Below are 13,178 nucleotides of genomic sequence, written 5' to 3'. Positions count from 1 at the left end.
AAAGGGAGATCCGACGTAAGAAACACAGATTGTAACCGTGGACCGCGCACAATGGTCGAACTGAAAATCGTTATGAAATTTCCTGTATCGGTACTCGTATCGACAGCGATGCCCGTTAACGATTAGAGGCGATAGCTGGAGATCAGAGGAAGAGGTAAGACGGTCCCGCTCGGCGAGATAAGATTCGGGTTGTTTCGTATCGATGCAAGCCGGTCCGACCGGAGGGCATCGAATCGCTCAATTACCGGGCCCGGGTATGAACCGTGGAACGGAGTAAAGGAAATGGGGAAAATCGAGCAACCCCGTGCTGGAAGTCGATCGTTCTCTCTCGCGCGCCTCGCACTCGACCGAATCGATCGTTTTCTCCTCGATTCCCAGCCCTGCCGCCCCTTGGAGCCGCGGCGGCGACTCTCGCGTATTCCCTGTACGCGATGCAATTCCAAGATGGAGCTGGCTCAAAAGAAACGCAACCTCGGATCAAGGGCCGATCGAGGAATTGGGAAAACGTGTTTACTTCCTCGGCACTTCGGACGCTTTGGAGATCGGACCGATACCTGGCGGCCATTCGCCGATCCCAGAGCTGATTAAAATAAGGGAACGGGGTTAAACCTGCGAGGACTATTTCTGTCTCTCCCTTTGGAACTGAAGCTTCGACTAACCGTGACGTCGCTTCGTTGTGTAATGCTAGTTTTTATTTTTCCTCCATTTAAACGTCGTTCGTTGATGTAGTTTTATATTAAAAAAAGAAAAATTGTTGTTTTTCTTTTTGGGTGAACGAGGAAACGAAATTATTTTCCGAACAGCTTAATATTCAGTTTTACAACCATATCAGAATTCACGAATCCTATTCAGGCTTCTTTTTCTTTAGCGCCCGATCTTCGGAATGAAATTTTTCCATTCCTTAGTGAAAATCCCTGTCACCCATGTATTCTTTTTCTTAGGTGACGAACAAAACAAAATCACTAATCAGACAATGTCATACGTAGCTTCGAAGCAAATTCAGCGAGATAGTTGTGAATTCAAGTAGTGAATTCAAGTTGTGAATTCAAGTTGTGAATTCAATCTTCGACGTACACGTATAAATGTATCAAGTTTCGAGGCGTTATGTTTAATACTTTCGCAGCAAAAGAGAAAAATCGTGAAAATTGCCTGGAGACTGGTACGAAACAAAAGAGTGGCAGCCTCGAGTGCTCGTGAACCCGAAGGTTGTTTTACTCGAAAGTAGAAAGGGGCCATTGCATGATTCATCAATCGTGCGGCACATTGTATTCCGAAAATCGTTCGACGAGTACCTGGCTGTACCGCGTTACATTCAACCGGTACTTTCCGTCGAGGGCCAGCTCAGGTGGGAAGGAATAGGAACAATTTCTGAGCCAGACCACCGACAGCCGTGCGGGCCTCTCCCGGTTAAGTGCCCTCTAATGATCGCTCACATTTGTCGAATTTAATTCCAGCCACTCGATTCCTAAATGCCGTCGGCCTGAGACGAGAACCGGCTACCTTTCGATCGATTCGAATACGTAATATACGGCACTCCGCGAAAGTCTTCCTCCGCCGTGTTCAGACTTTATCCACCGCACTTAGGTCGACTGTCGATATAAAATAATTATAGTCGATATAAAAAGAATGTTGTTTACGCCGCCATATAGAGTATCGTCAATATTTATTGAAATATGCGTCTGTCGCACTTTATCGTGGACACCCTGTGTAAGACGATATGTAACCAACATGGACGGCTAGGTTGTAAAAACTATTGAGAAATTTGGTAAATAAAAGGTTAAAAAAGAATTTCCTACGTCAGCATATGTTAATCCAGGCTGACATCGATTATTCCATATTGTTACCGGTTACATCGAAAGTCTAATCTGTTTACACAAAACGTAAGTAGACAACCAAGTGACGCAGCGAATAAATTCCAGAAGCTAAACATTGGAAGCTAAACAATCGAAAAGTCTATAAATAGCCTCTGAGTAGATAAATATCGATCAAATAAAATACACAAGCTAAATCGAAATTCTCTCTTCGAAAAATGTAAAAGATTTAATACAGAGCAGCTTTGGACTCTTGCACGGTACTGAACGTAGATTAATTAGAACCACGCGCCTAAACACGATACAAGGAAATAAACTAAACGCGCAGGATGAAATAGAAACGCAAACTGAAAAGTGGGAGGCCAAGGGTTGTCGCAGAAATCTAAAGCCATTCTCGCGGCCGTTTATGTTCTTTTCTCGGCGAAGCACGCCCTTCAGAAGCCGCGACTTGACGTAGGATGAAATGTGCAATGTTCGATACGACTGTTTCAACGATCATTGTAAAGTGTCTGGGGATGTACCGAGATGTAGGACGCGGTCGTGTCGGATAGCAACACGGAGCTGCAATAAAACACGGCGTACTGTAGATTTCATGAACGACAGCTTCGAACGTGCGTTTCGGTTTAGCGAAAACTTGGAAGGATTCTCGAGATCTCTCGCTGACGAATATTTTTCAAACTTCTCTTAACTCTCTATTTTTAAATTTACGTTATTTTTCAGCAGGCTACTTGCTGAGGCATTCACTGTGACAATTCAGACAGGGTCGAATAATCCCATAGAGGGTTGCGTAAGACTCGTGGAATTTTTCATTTTATCTTTCACATTTTAATTTTTCTCTTTACCTTTTCATTAATATATGCTTAAATTTTTGTAGAGTACGTGTAATGGAAATATGAAAAGCTCAACTTCGGATGAGAATCAGAATCTGTTCCGAACGAACAGGCTGCAGAATTCACGCATTTACGATACGAACCAACGTAATAAACGGATGCTAAGCATAATTAAAGTGTACACAGAATGAAGTAACGATATTATTATATTGACTGCGGAATATATTCAACGTACATTACGTACGCGTCTTTTACGTACACATTCTGTAATATTGTACGTTATAAACGCAGAAAATCCGCAGTCCACTAATAACCGATCCGTACATCGTTTTCTCTGTTTACTATTTTCCTGCTTCGTCCGAGCGTTCTTCCGAGAATGACACCGTTGCCAAAATTGCCGCCATCTTTTCGAACATTACCGTTGCACACAGGGGCCATTACTTCTTCTTACGATCGAGCCGAGATTTGCCGAACGATAGACTCGCTGCGTCTACCAGGGAACGTATCGATAGAATTTTGAAGACGTTTCGAAAATTCGGTAGAATAAACCTGTTTTAACGGGCCGAGCAAACGAACTGATAGCGAGCAGGATAGATCCAATCTCTTGCGTCGTTTATGCTTGAATAAGTTCCCTTGCACCGAACCCTTCTAACCGAATATTTTCTTTCCAACTCGAACCCTCCCTGCACCAGCATGGACTTTGTATCAACGAAACCTGATTCACGGAAACACCGCGTTTAAACGGAATCGAAGAGGGAAGGAGTAAGAAGAGTCTTTGGTTTTACGAAAGGTTCGGACTAGGATGGAAGGGATCCTCTAAAAATTAACCCTTTGCACTCGAGAGATCACCACTAGGCTTTCTTTAAGTTTAATCTCTTTGGAACTCGAAGTGTCGATAAAATGATTGTCGTTGAGGCAAAGGTGAACTGATTCGCGAATCTCAAATTAAGGATCTCATTTTCGAGGTCAATATAATCATTCCTGGCAATAGGATGCTAAGAAAGCATCTCGCGTTGCTGATAGATGCCAGAAAACAAAGCGTCGAGTGCAAAGGGTTGACGAAACCCGTAAGTAGAATTGGCGAAAAATGGTCAGACACGAACGAGTTGAATTGCGCCCCAGAAAATATTAACCGAATCCACCAAAATCCGTAATATGTTACAGGACTTTTTATTATTATTTAAAGCTTTGCTTCGATTGCTCCATAGATACAAGATGAGACCAACGAAACTTCCAAACTGCCTGATTCGACTATTTTAGGAGAACTGATGGTGGTTCACTGGCAGAATCTCTCTTTCCTTCCTAATCTTTTTGCATCTCTTTTTCCCTTAAGACTCTCGAGATCTTAAAACTCGCTATTTTAATCTTAAATGCTAGTAAGCTACGTAACATGGAAAAAATATTAATACATCGCGATGCGAATCAATTTAAAAAATTGAGAATTTCGTGGTAATTTACACGTAAAATGAAATTAATTAAAATTCGTAAATTATTAAACCAGAATAATGGAACATATTGTATGAAATTTACACGTACGTTATATCGTACATGCCGCTATACATCGAAATGTATTTTATCGTTCTATTCCGATAATTTATTAATTGTAATTAATTTCACTCCTCGTATAAATTTCATCGGTATCCGCGATGATTAAAAATTCAATGATGAAGTACTTTAATAACCAATGAATTATCATTAATCTCACTTTGCATATTAATCTCAAGTGTCGCGTGACGAAAATCACTCGTACCCATCAAGAACCGAATGGCGCCGAGTGGCTCGTGCATCATATCCGAATTTTTGGATTTTCTGATAATCGAATTCTTCGAATACGAAGCAAAACAAAGACCATCGAGCGTACGTTTTAAAACTTCGTTAAAAAAAAAAAGAAAAAAGAAATTTACGTTAATTTACAAGTATATAACACTTCATTCGTAGGATTTCCTTTAGATTTTATAATTATTGGAACTCTTCTAACCATTAAATTAACTAAATTACTAGTTATTCGAAACGGGATCTTTTTCCATTCCTCTATTAGAGCCATTTTGAAAAGTACTTTACTGGAAATTTGATGTTTTCTAATTCGTACGGAGCAATGAAATAACTTGTTTTTACGTTACAAACTGTACTGTAAATGGTTCGTCGTAAGAATCGTCCGAATACTTATTGCTTCTATACTTTCACCCGCTTTTCACATTTTTTTGTTAATTTCATAAATTATATCAACTAGTAAATGTTGCTTGGACTATATCTATCTTAAAGACTTCTGAGAATATGTGAAACATCATTGACTATAAAAAACGAAGTTAAGAAACTACAATTTCACAGAAAAGTTTTTTGAGAAATTGATCGGTGTACGAATACGTTCTACACCCACTCGAGGGATATGAAATTTTTGAATGGAAAATCCAGGGTGGTCAACTTTTGACCAAAAACGTTCCCTTTGTTGGTAACAATAGGGGAAACGCGATGAAACGAAAGAAAGAATCTTCTCGTCCGGGTCTCGTCGAGACGGATGTAAACAAACAGCAGACACCGATTCATCCCCGAAGTTTTCTTCGTGATACGTCTCAACCGAAGCCACGTAACGTTCGCGACCAACATTCCCTCCTATTATTCTCGATTCCGAATAGAACCGCGCAGAATTTTATTCGAACGATGAACGCCAAACGGAAACAACGCCGCAGCAATTAATTTGCCCACGTTCCCTCGATCGAACAGTTATTTAGAATAATCATTCATCCATTCAACGTAAAATTTCATTTCGTTTCGTCATTCACCAATTTCCGCCAAACGAATAACTCGTCGAGTGCTGGCTATCTTTCATTCGATATTCGGAATTCGTGCCCGGGTGGGGGGGGGGGGGGAGGGACAAGTTGCTTAAATTGAATTCGCTTTGGACGCTTATCTTTAATTGTGACATTTCTACCGAATTCGAAAACATTTTTACCGATTATCATTACGAGTACATTCGCTGTTCGTTCTCCGGATCGTACCACACGCGAGGCGATAAAAACAGAAATACCTTTCGTTTTCTTTTTAAAGAAATTGGAGACCGCTACCTAGGATAAGTTGGCAAAATGGAAGGAGCTCGAAAGGAGATTTCTCGAATCGCGATCATTCCAACGAACCAAAAACCTTTCTATCAATTATCGTTCCATGTGTATCGGACTCTGGTACACCGACGCGAGCCACCCTAAAAGAATTTCGTCCATCAACGACACCGTAGTTCCTCGTTTCTCATCGGCCGTCCTGCGCGGACTCTCACCCTTTCGGCGAGAGCAATCGCGATATCGCTGAGAGGAAACCGACGATCGCGGCGGATAATCGCGGTGGCGGACGCGCAAAACAGGATCTCTGTATATCGAGGCTGGAAGGATCTTCGGCTAGCGAATACTTGTTTCTTTTTTTTTTTTCTTTCTTTTTTTCTTTTTTTTTCTCTGTCCCTCGGTTCGCAGTTGCGCAATCTTCCCCGGGGGTGCTTTGAACGCTCGCGATCCGGTTGTTACACCGTTCCACACGGCCCCCTCCCTGCCCCGCGACCGCCTCAACACACACGGAACAGATACATCCCCTCGACCTCGAGGGTAGTCGGCCGATCGCGTCAGAAATTCCTTTTTCCGAACCGACCGCCTCCCACTCCTCGCTGCGAGTGTGTTTACTCGCGTGTACCGAGTTCGGACGGCGTCGCACGTTCTCCGACAAACAGATCGATCTTCTCGCCCGGCACAGAGCCGATTTCGTCCAGGAACCGATCCCCAGGTGGCCCCGGTCCGGGCGAGTCGAAGGTTAAACCGGCTACCACCTGGGAAACGCTCCACCGCCGACGACCGGGGACAACTGGCGTCTTCCTATCTAGAGGTAGATACTCGTAGTCCGACAAGGTTAATCAGGGTGATCGCCCTGATTGTATTAATAAGGAAAGAACATCGTCACTGGAGCGAATCGAACTTGAGCTAGGTGAATTTTTCCTGGGTGATCTACCCTTCTGAGTTTACGATAATCACTGATAATCGAAAGTAAAATTTAGATTCCGTGGCGTATTAATATAATACGTGAAACGAATCAAAGAAATCGCTTGAATTTCCTTGGTCCACCTATCCGTGTCCAACGAGTGTTTTGTTCGCAAGAGCTCCGTACTGGACGCAGCGTCGTCTAAGGGTTCCTCCACACGAACACGCGGGAGCTCGCGAAACTACCTACCCGATTCATGCGGCGGATCTCTTATTCTCCGTAAAACTCTCGCCTCTACAAGCGTCGATCCTTCGACTGTTACGACCCTTCGACCTTCTCTGAGCTACGCTAAGGCACACGTTGTCCTGTAATTCCTAATCGTGTACCAAACGCTTTCGCGCGTTCGTCTTCGGTTCTCAGTCGTCGCTGATCGTCGAACGACGCTGTCGGGAGAACTTCACCGGTGTAAAAAGATTCGAGGTACTTACATGTCCAAGGATCGGCCACGTTGAACGACCGGCCTAGGTACTCAGGACTCGTCGCCCCTGCGAGGACAGCCTTGGTGAGCCGCTGCGAGGCGCGTGTGTGTCCTTAGACCCGGCGTGACTGCGGCTCCGTGATCTCGGGAGTCACAGAGGCCTCCTCTGACGGGCGTCGCTCCTTCCGATCGTCATCTTGCCGTCACTGGTCGCGTATCACAAGCACAACTTTTACGAATATTCGATACGGTCCTTCCTCGCCGTGATTCCACGCAGAGTACGTATCTGCCGTGCGAGTCCGGGGTTCGTATCGCGACGAGCCGCCTCTCTTTCTCTCTCCCTCCGTTACTCCTTGTCACTGGGGATGATCAACCCCTTGTGTCTGTCTCCGGTCTGTCGAGGGCGAGACGAGAGAAAACAGACGGAAGGGCGGCGTGAACGCGACGAAAGCCAGCGCGACGCGGTTCCGGGGGCGCTCCAGGAAGGATGGACGACACACCGAGCGAGTTAGCGGGGATGGTCCGCGGACGATCGAGCCAACAGTCTGATTGAAACACGCAGCCACTCGACGCGACGAGAACGGAACCGCTGGACGAACCGACCGAGCGAACGTACGGACGAACGAGGCGGCTGAAAGCACAGGGGAAGGAGTAGGAGTGCGAAGAACGACGTAGAAGAGGGGTGTACGAGGCGACGGTGGGTGGGGGAAGCGATTCGAGGGTGTAGGGTTGAGCGAGGGTGGCTCGCAGGCCCGGTGGTTGTGCTTGGTCGTGCTTGCTTCGCTTGCCTGTCTGGCTGTCCGTGCCTGTTCGCTCGCCTGCTTGCCTGCTGCTCTACCTGGCTGCTTGCTATACCAGCTAGCTCGCTTTTACTCGCCTCCGCCTCTGCCTCTGCCTCTGCCTCTGCCTCTGCTTCTACCTCTGCCTCTGCCTCTGCCTCTGCCTCTACCTCTGCCTCTGCCTGTGCCTCGACCCTCTGTCTCCGCTTCTGCCTCTGTCTCTTTGGCTGCGCAGGACCCGCCGCGACCCGGCCAAACCCAGACCCAGCGTGTAGGTACCGCGGGCTCGCGTTCGAGGTAGCTCCAGCCACCCCAGCTGCTTCATCCCCTCCAACGACGAACCCCTTCGGGACAGTGCCGTGCCGAGACGCCTCAGCGCCCGCTTGCCAAAACGATGCCACCTATGCCGAACAAATCGGACAGATTTATCAGAAACAATCCCTTCGTGCGAACTTTTTCGGATGACTCGTTTTCTTATTATCGGGAACGCAATCGTATTTTTCAAGAATTTTGTATCTTTTACCGGATAATTTTGTATTTTCGTGGTAACAGTATGGGACCTGTTCAGGGGAGCTTAGAATGAATATTTACGAATCGTATCGCGTACCTGATCGTACAACTACTCTAGTAGGACGAGCAGATGTCAGGCTTGTTGTTAAAAACATCCGGAGTCGTTTCTTTAAAATCATTCTGGAACGTTGCGACTGAAACATAAGATATTTGATTGGGTTAAATTGTAGAACGTTACTTCGATGAAAAATCGAAGTAATGCATCTTGGAACGTGTAAACAAAGTTTGACCGTTTAAAACGTTCTACCACCCACCTTCTACCCGCCTCACGTTCGACGAAATCGAAGATGAAATTATAACGTGTACAGAAAATCCGGATTGCGATCGTTGAGAGTTCGAAATATGAACGACGTTCCTCAATTTGCAGGATTTCAGTCGTAATCGTCGGAGATTAACGCAATGGGTAGTCCAGTAATTATTGTCACCGAAATTATTTCCAAAACTAGAGCAATTAGAGGACTTCTCTGGAATAAAAGTTGCGCGATTAAACAGAGGCGACGGGAACGATGCGGTGATGTAGTCGATTCCGCGACACGAACATGATCTCTGTTGCGTTCCGAATGAAATACTATTAGGTCTACCGCAAACTGCTGTTCACGCGGCAAGGCGTGTATCGTTCTTTTTTTCTTTTCACAGAAACTACAGAGAGTTCAACTTTGAATATACAAATATGGACACTCCGAGATAGATTTGAGGAAATTTGTGTTGGAAAGTATCGGAAAATAGCGCCCGCATCGAGCACGCTTACCGTATCTCCTCCAAGTGTGTTTGCGTAGCTGATCCGCTGTGCAACCTGGGACTGGCTGGTCTGAAACCCAAAAAATAAAAATACGTCTATTACGTAAAGGGTGTCGCCACAATGTACCGTCGCCGTCTTCGAAAGTTTTCGAGTTTCTCGTTAAAAATGGAAGACCAAAGGTTTCGCGGGCAACGAGTAAATCGAGTTACGTCGAGAAAATCTCGAACGCCATTTTTTAAACGCGAAGTCTTTCGTTCGCGAGCGTTCGAATGATCTCGTGATTCGCTTGTGCGAACAAAAAAAAAAAAAACAAAATGTAAAGAAAAATAAAAAGCGAAGAGGTATCAGGACGTTGGAAATCCCCGAGACGCCCAAACGACTGAAAAATAAACGTTGCCGCGAAACTTTCACGTTGTCGTTTAATCGTCGCGACGTTTCTGAATTTCGAGAATTCAAGCCAGAACGAACTCGGTGCTCCGAGACTCTCGAGAAACTCGTGACGAAGATGCAGGAAACGATTAACGACGACGAAACTGCGATAGGTTCGCATCCCTCTCCCCCATCCCTCCCCCCGTCGCTATGGATGGTGGAATATTAGTAAAATTTTATTTCTAGCACGCGAAAACCAGCTATTACCCACTCGTGGAAGAAAAACGCGGGACCGCTCGGCTCGAGAAGAAGAAAAGCAACCCGAAGACACTGCTCGCCCTACTTTCTCGCCTCTTATCCCCCTGGTTGCTTCTTGTTTCCCGCCAGCTTCGCAAATGGCTCTCCTCGAATGGCCTGCAATCAAATATACCATACATAAATGGACCGTCCATCCTTGCTCGGGACGTTTTAGGTAGAAACGGGATCAAGTTCAATTTATACTCACGGATCCTGGTCGGTTTCCACGCCGGGCTCTCCGTTTTCTGGGCCTCGAACGCCTACAAAACGTGGAATTATAATGCAAACATCGAAACCGATGTAAAGGTAAAATTGTAAAGTGTATTCCCTCTTACCTCCGATAAGGAATCGTGTATAATGGCTCGTCCCATCGACGTTCCGAGGTGGTACAACAGCCCTGTTGGAGAAACGCGAAAAATACAATTCCACGTCGTTGCACGGATGTTGAACCTGGAACAAATACGGAGACAAGAAACGGTGATAATTCCTGACGAATAGCTTAAACAGTCGCGGTTTATTCTTGCGTTAATAGAGAAGGATACCCTGTACGAAATCACCGGACGCTCGTTCGCGATAATTTAGGAGCGGCCTGTTATTTTGTCGCGGAAACGTCGTCGGATTAATCGTCTAGTTGCTTCTTAGGCACACCTCGTGCTCGATCCAATCGCCGGTTGCCTCGTCGCGCGGGAAACGACGCGCTGCGGCGCCGGGCACAAGGAAATAATTAAAAGAGACTCGACTATCGAATATCTGTCGGGCGAGTTACGTATTGCTCGCCGCGCATAAATTCTCTGCCAGGAGGAGGCAGCTTTCTTTCGTCTCTCCCCGCTCGTACCCCCTGGCCCTCTGGTTGCCTTGAAGGCCCCCCTACCTTCTGGTCCCTCGGTTCGTTAATTAATTAAGGAGAATAATCGTCCGCGTTTAGTCGAGAGGATAACAATTACCGATATCAAAACGACATTTTGATAAAGCCACGCGAAACGATTCGAGCGGGAGATATCGATTGCGAAGCCGCGACGGCTCGCCTCTTGAATAAGTCAGACAACAAGCCGCAAAGCTGGGCTCGCTGCCTCTGGATGCTAAGTAATTGGCGCACTTTGAGAAAAACGTTGCTTATGGAAATAAAGCTGTCGATCGAGCGGACGGACGGGTCTTGGTACGCGAAAGAGACCAGACTCGAGGATCGTACCGTTGACGAGCAAGAAGAGTGGCTCACGGGGTGGTAGGTCTTGGGTCGAATGGGTCCATGTTACAAGAGACGCTCGAGAAACACTATGGACAAAATTAAACGGAAACTAACGAACTATTCTCGACCGTCTTCGAAAAGGAGCAGGTTGCTCGTTTCGACATGCATATTTTTGTTAACAATATAGAAGTGAAAGAAATTAGCACGAGATTAAAACTATGTTTAATCTCTCGCGTAGTGTGCCATACAGTTTACTGCAAGCCCATAAACCATATTCACGCACCTCCGCGTGCCATCATTAATTCAATTGGCTGTTATATATATTTGCAAATACCTGACGCTAATGTTAAAATAGTTCCGTTTCCATATTAGCCGCATTAACCTCCGCGCCGCTAGGAACGCGGAAACCGGGTTTTGATGTTTTGTCGATTTCCACAGGGCACGCTGATAATTCCGTGTCGCGTTTGCTCCGTCGACCTGATATCCTCGGCCAATTCCGAACAGGGAATCGAGTTTCTCGCGTAGACCGTCGCTACGTTCGAGAATAAATAAAATAATTAAAATGCACGTATCGCGGTGACTCGGGCTGGCTCGAGGATCTGTCGATACCGAGGTATTAAATAAAGAAAATAGGACGTAAAGCCGAAAATGGCCCGTTCGATACTCGACAAGTTGTTATTTACCATCGCGGGAAAAGAAAACGTAACGGGAAATCGGCAATTTATTAAATTGGAGCAAGAGTACGGTAGCAGGTATTATACGATGTTATATTTGTGAGAATCGAATCGATTCAATTCCTCGGAAACGACGTTCGATACTGCAATAGTCACGCGATAAATGTGAAATTATTAAAAAGATGAAGAAATGCCTCCGGAGTGTTGCTTCGAAATTAACTACGCAACCGTTTCGGAGAACCTAAAACATACAATGTATACGTTGAGAAAAGTAGATACAGTGAAAGAAGTAACTCGTAGAAAACTATACGTACAGGGTGACCCATTTCTTTCCGGCTAAATTTTGCCAGCGTGTTCTACATACAAAAGTAAGGGGAAAAAATGTTATATGAACGTGCGCTCTTAAATGTTCTATTAAGGAGTTATAACTAATAATACGAAATGATAATGAACTGACATTTCGTCGACACAGCGTACGAACGTCTTATGAATATTCCTATTTGTATTTACATAAACTCTTACGTTTACTTTCCGAAGTACAGTTAGTACAGAGGACTACAGACGCATGTGCGGCGATTGGAGAAGATGAAGAAGAAATTAGTAATTAGGGTCAATTTTTGTTGGATGCCAATCCTGTATTCGTAACGACAGACGTCATTTCGAAATGTTAACTCGTCAATAAAAGACGTCGATGTCAACTACACCAGCGAGTAAATATAAGTTTACGTACACACAAATAACGATATTCATAATACGTACGGTAATTTCATTATCGTTTTGTATCATTAGTCGTAACTCCTTAATAAAATATTTAAGAGCACGTGAGCACATTTTTTTTTTTCTTACTTTTGCGTGTATATCAAGTTCGATAGATTGAATTTTTGTCGTTAATATTATTACAATCGACGTTATATTCCGTGTTGGTACTTTAAATACTAAATTCCTAAAATTTAGACACAGTATATCAGATCTGAGAGTATATCGGCGATAGAAAGTGGTCCTAGGTCCTCGAGTGCCGTCTTACGGCACTAACCACAATCCCCTTCCAAAACACCCCCGATTCCATCCCCGTCCGTCGTCATCCCTTCCTCAGGTCAAGCTCCGCGATCAGAATCGAGCCGCACCACCGTATACCTATTCCAGCGTGCCGTGCTCACTCGACGAGTCTACTTGAAACCGCCAGCAGAAGACGCTCGTCGTCTTCCTTGGCACGACTAATCCACGTCCCTGTCGTACTCGCCACAGAACCGAGCAAAACTTCGCTCGAACAATAGGCGATCTGAAACGACTTATTGTTTTATTGCTCTCTTTTTACTCGCCAGACTTCGAAGAGATTTGGTATGTATTTATTTAACGGGGTGATTAAAAAACAAGCAAATTTTTGTTTCTCCCAAACAGGGTCAAAAGTTTCATTCAGGTACAAGAATACGCTAAATAATATTATTTTTTGCAACATTGAACAAATTGTACACTGCACACAACTTTCCAGTA

At 45.0% G+C, this 13,178-nt stretch overlaps 2 protein-coding genes across 3 annotated transcripts in view; one reads left to right on the top strand and one right to left on the bottom strand.

Annotated features, from left to right (window-relative positions):
* The window catches only part of LOC128886803 (uncharacterized), a 65,229-nt gene extending 56,666 nt beyond the window's left edge, over positions 1 to 8,563 (bottom strand). Inside the window, exons 1-3 of one of the 2 annotated variants that reach the window (XM_054141967.1) lie at positions 8,460 to 8,563; positions 7,993 to 8,253; positions 7,084 to 7,962 (exon numbers count right to left, since the gene is read on the bottom strand). The gene's annotated coding sequence lies outside the window, so the exon portion shown is untranslated. Of the gene's footprint in view, positions 1 to 7,083; positions 8,254 to 8,459 lie in introns of both variants that reach the window. The other variant, XR_008459910.1, reaches the window with a different exon arrangement.
* Positions 1 to 13,178, top strand: part of LOC128886812 (ceramide glucosyltransferase) — a 52,703-nt gene that overhangs the window by 9,851 nt on the left and 29,674 nt on the right. The gene's annotated exons all lie outside the window — the stretch shown is intronic.

The sequence above is a fragment of the Hylaeus anthracinus genome, unplaced genomic scaffold, assembly GCF_026225885.1.
Source record: "Hylaeus anthracinus isolate JK02 unplaced genomic scaffold, UHH_iyHylAnth1.0_haploid 11985, whole genome shotgun sequence".
NCBI lineage: Eukaryota > Metazoa > Arthropoda > Insecta > Hymenoptera > Colletidae > Hylaeus > Hylaeus anthracinus.
This window is presented reverse-complemented; position numbering and strand designations above follow the sequence as displayed.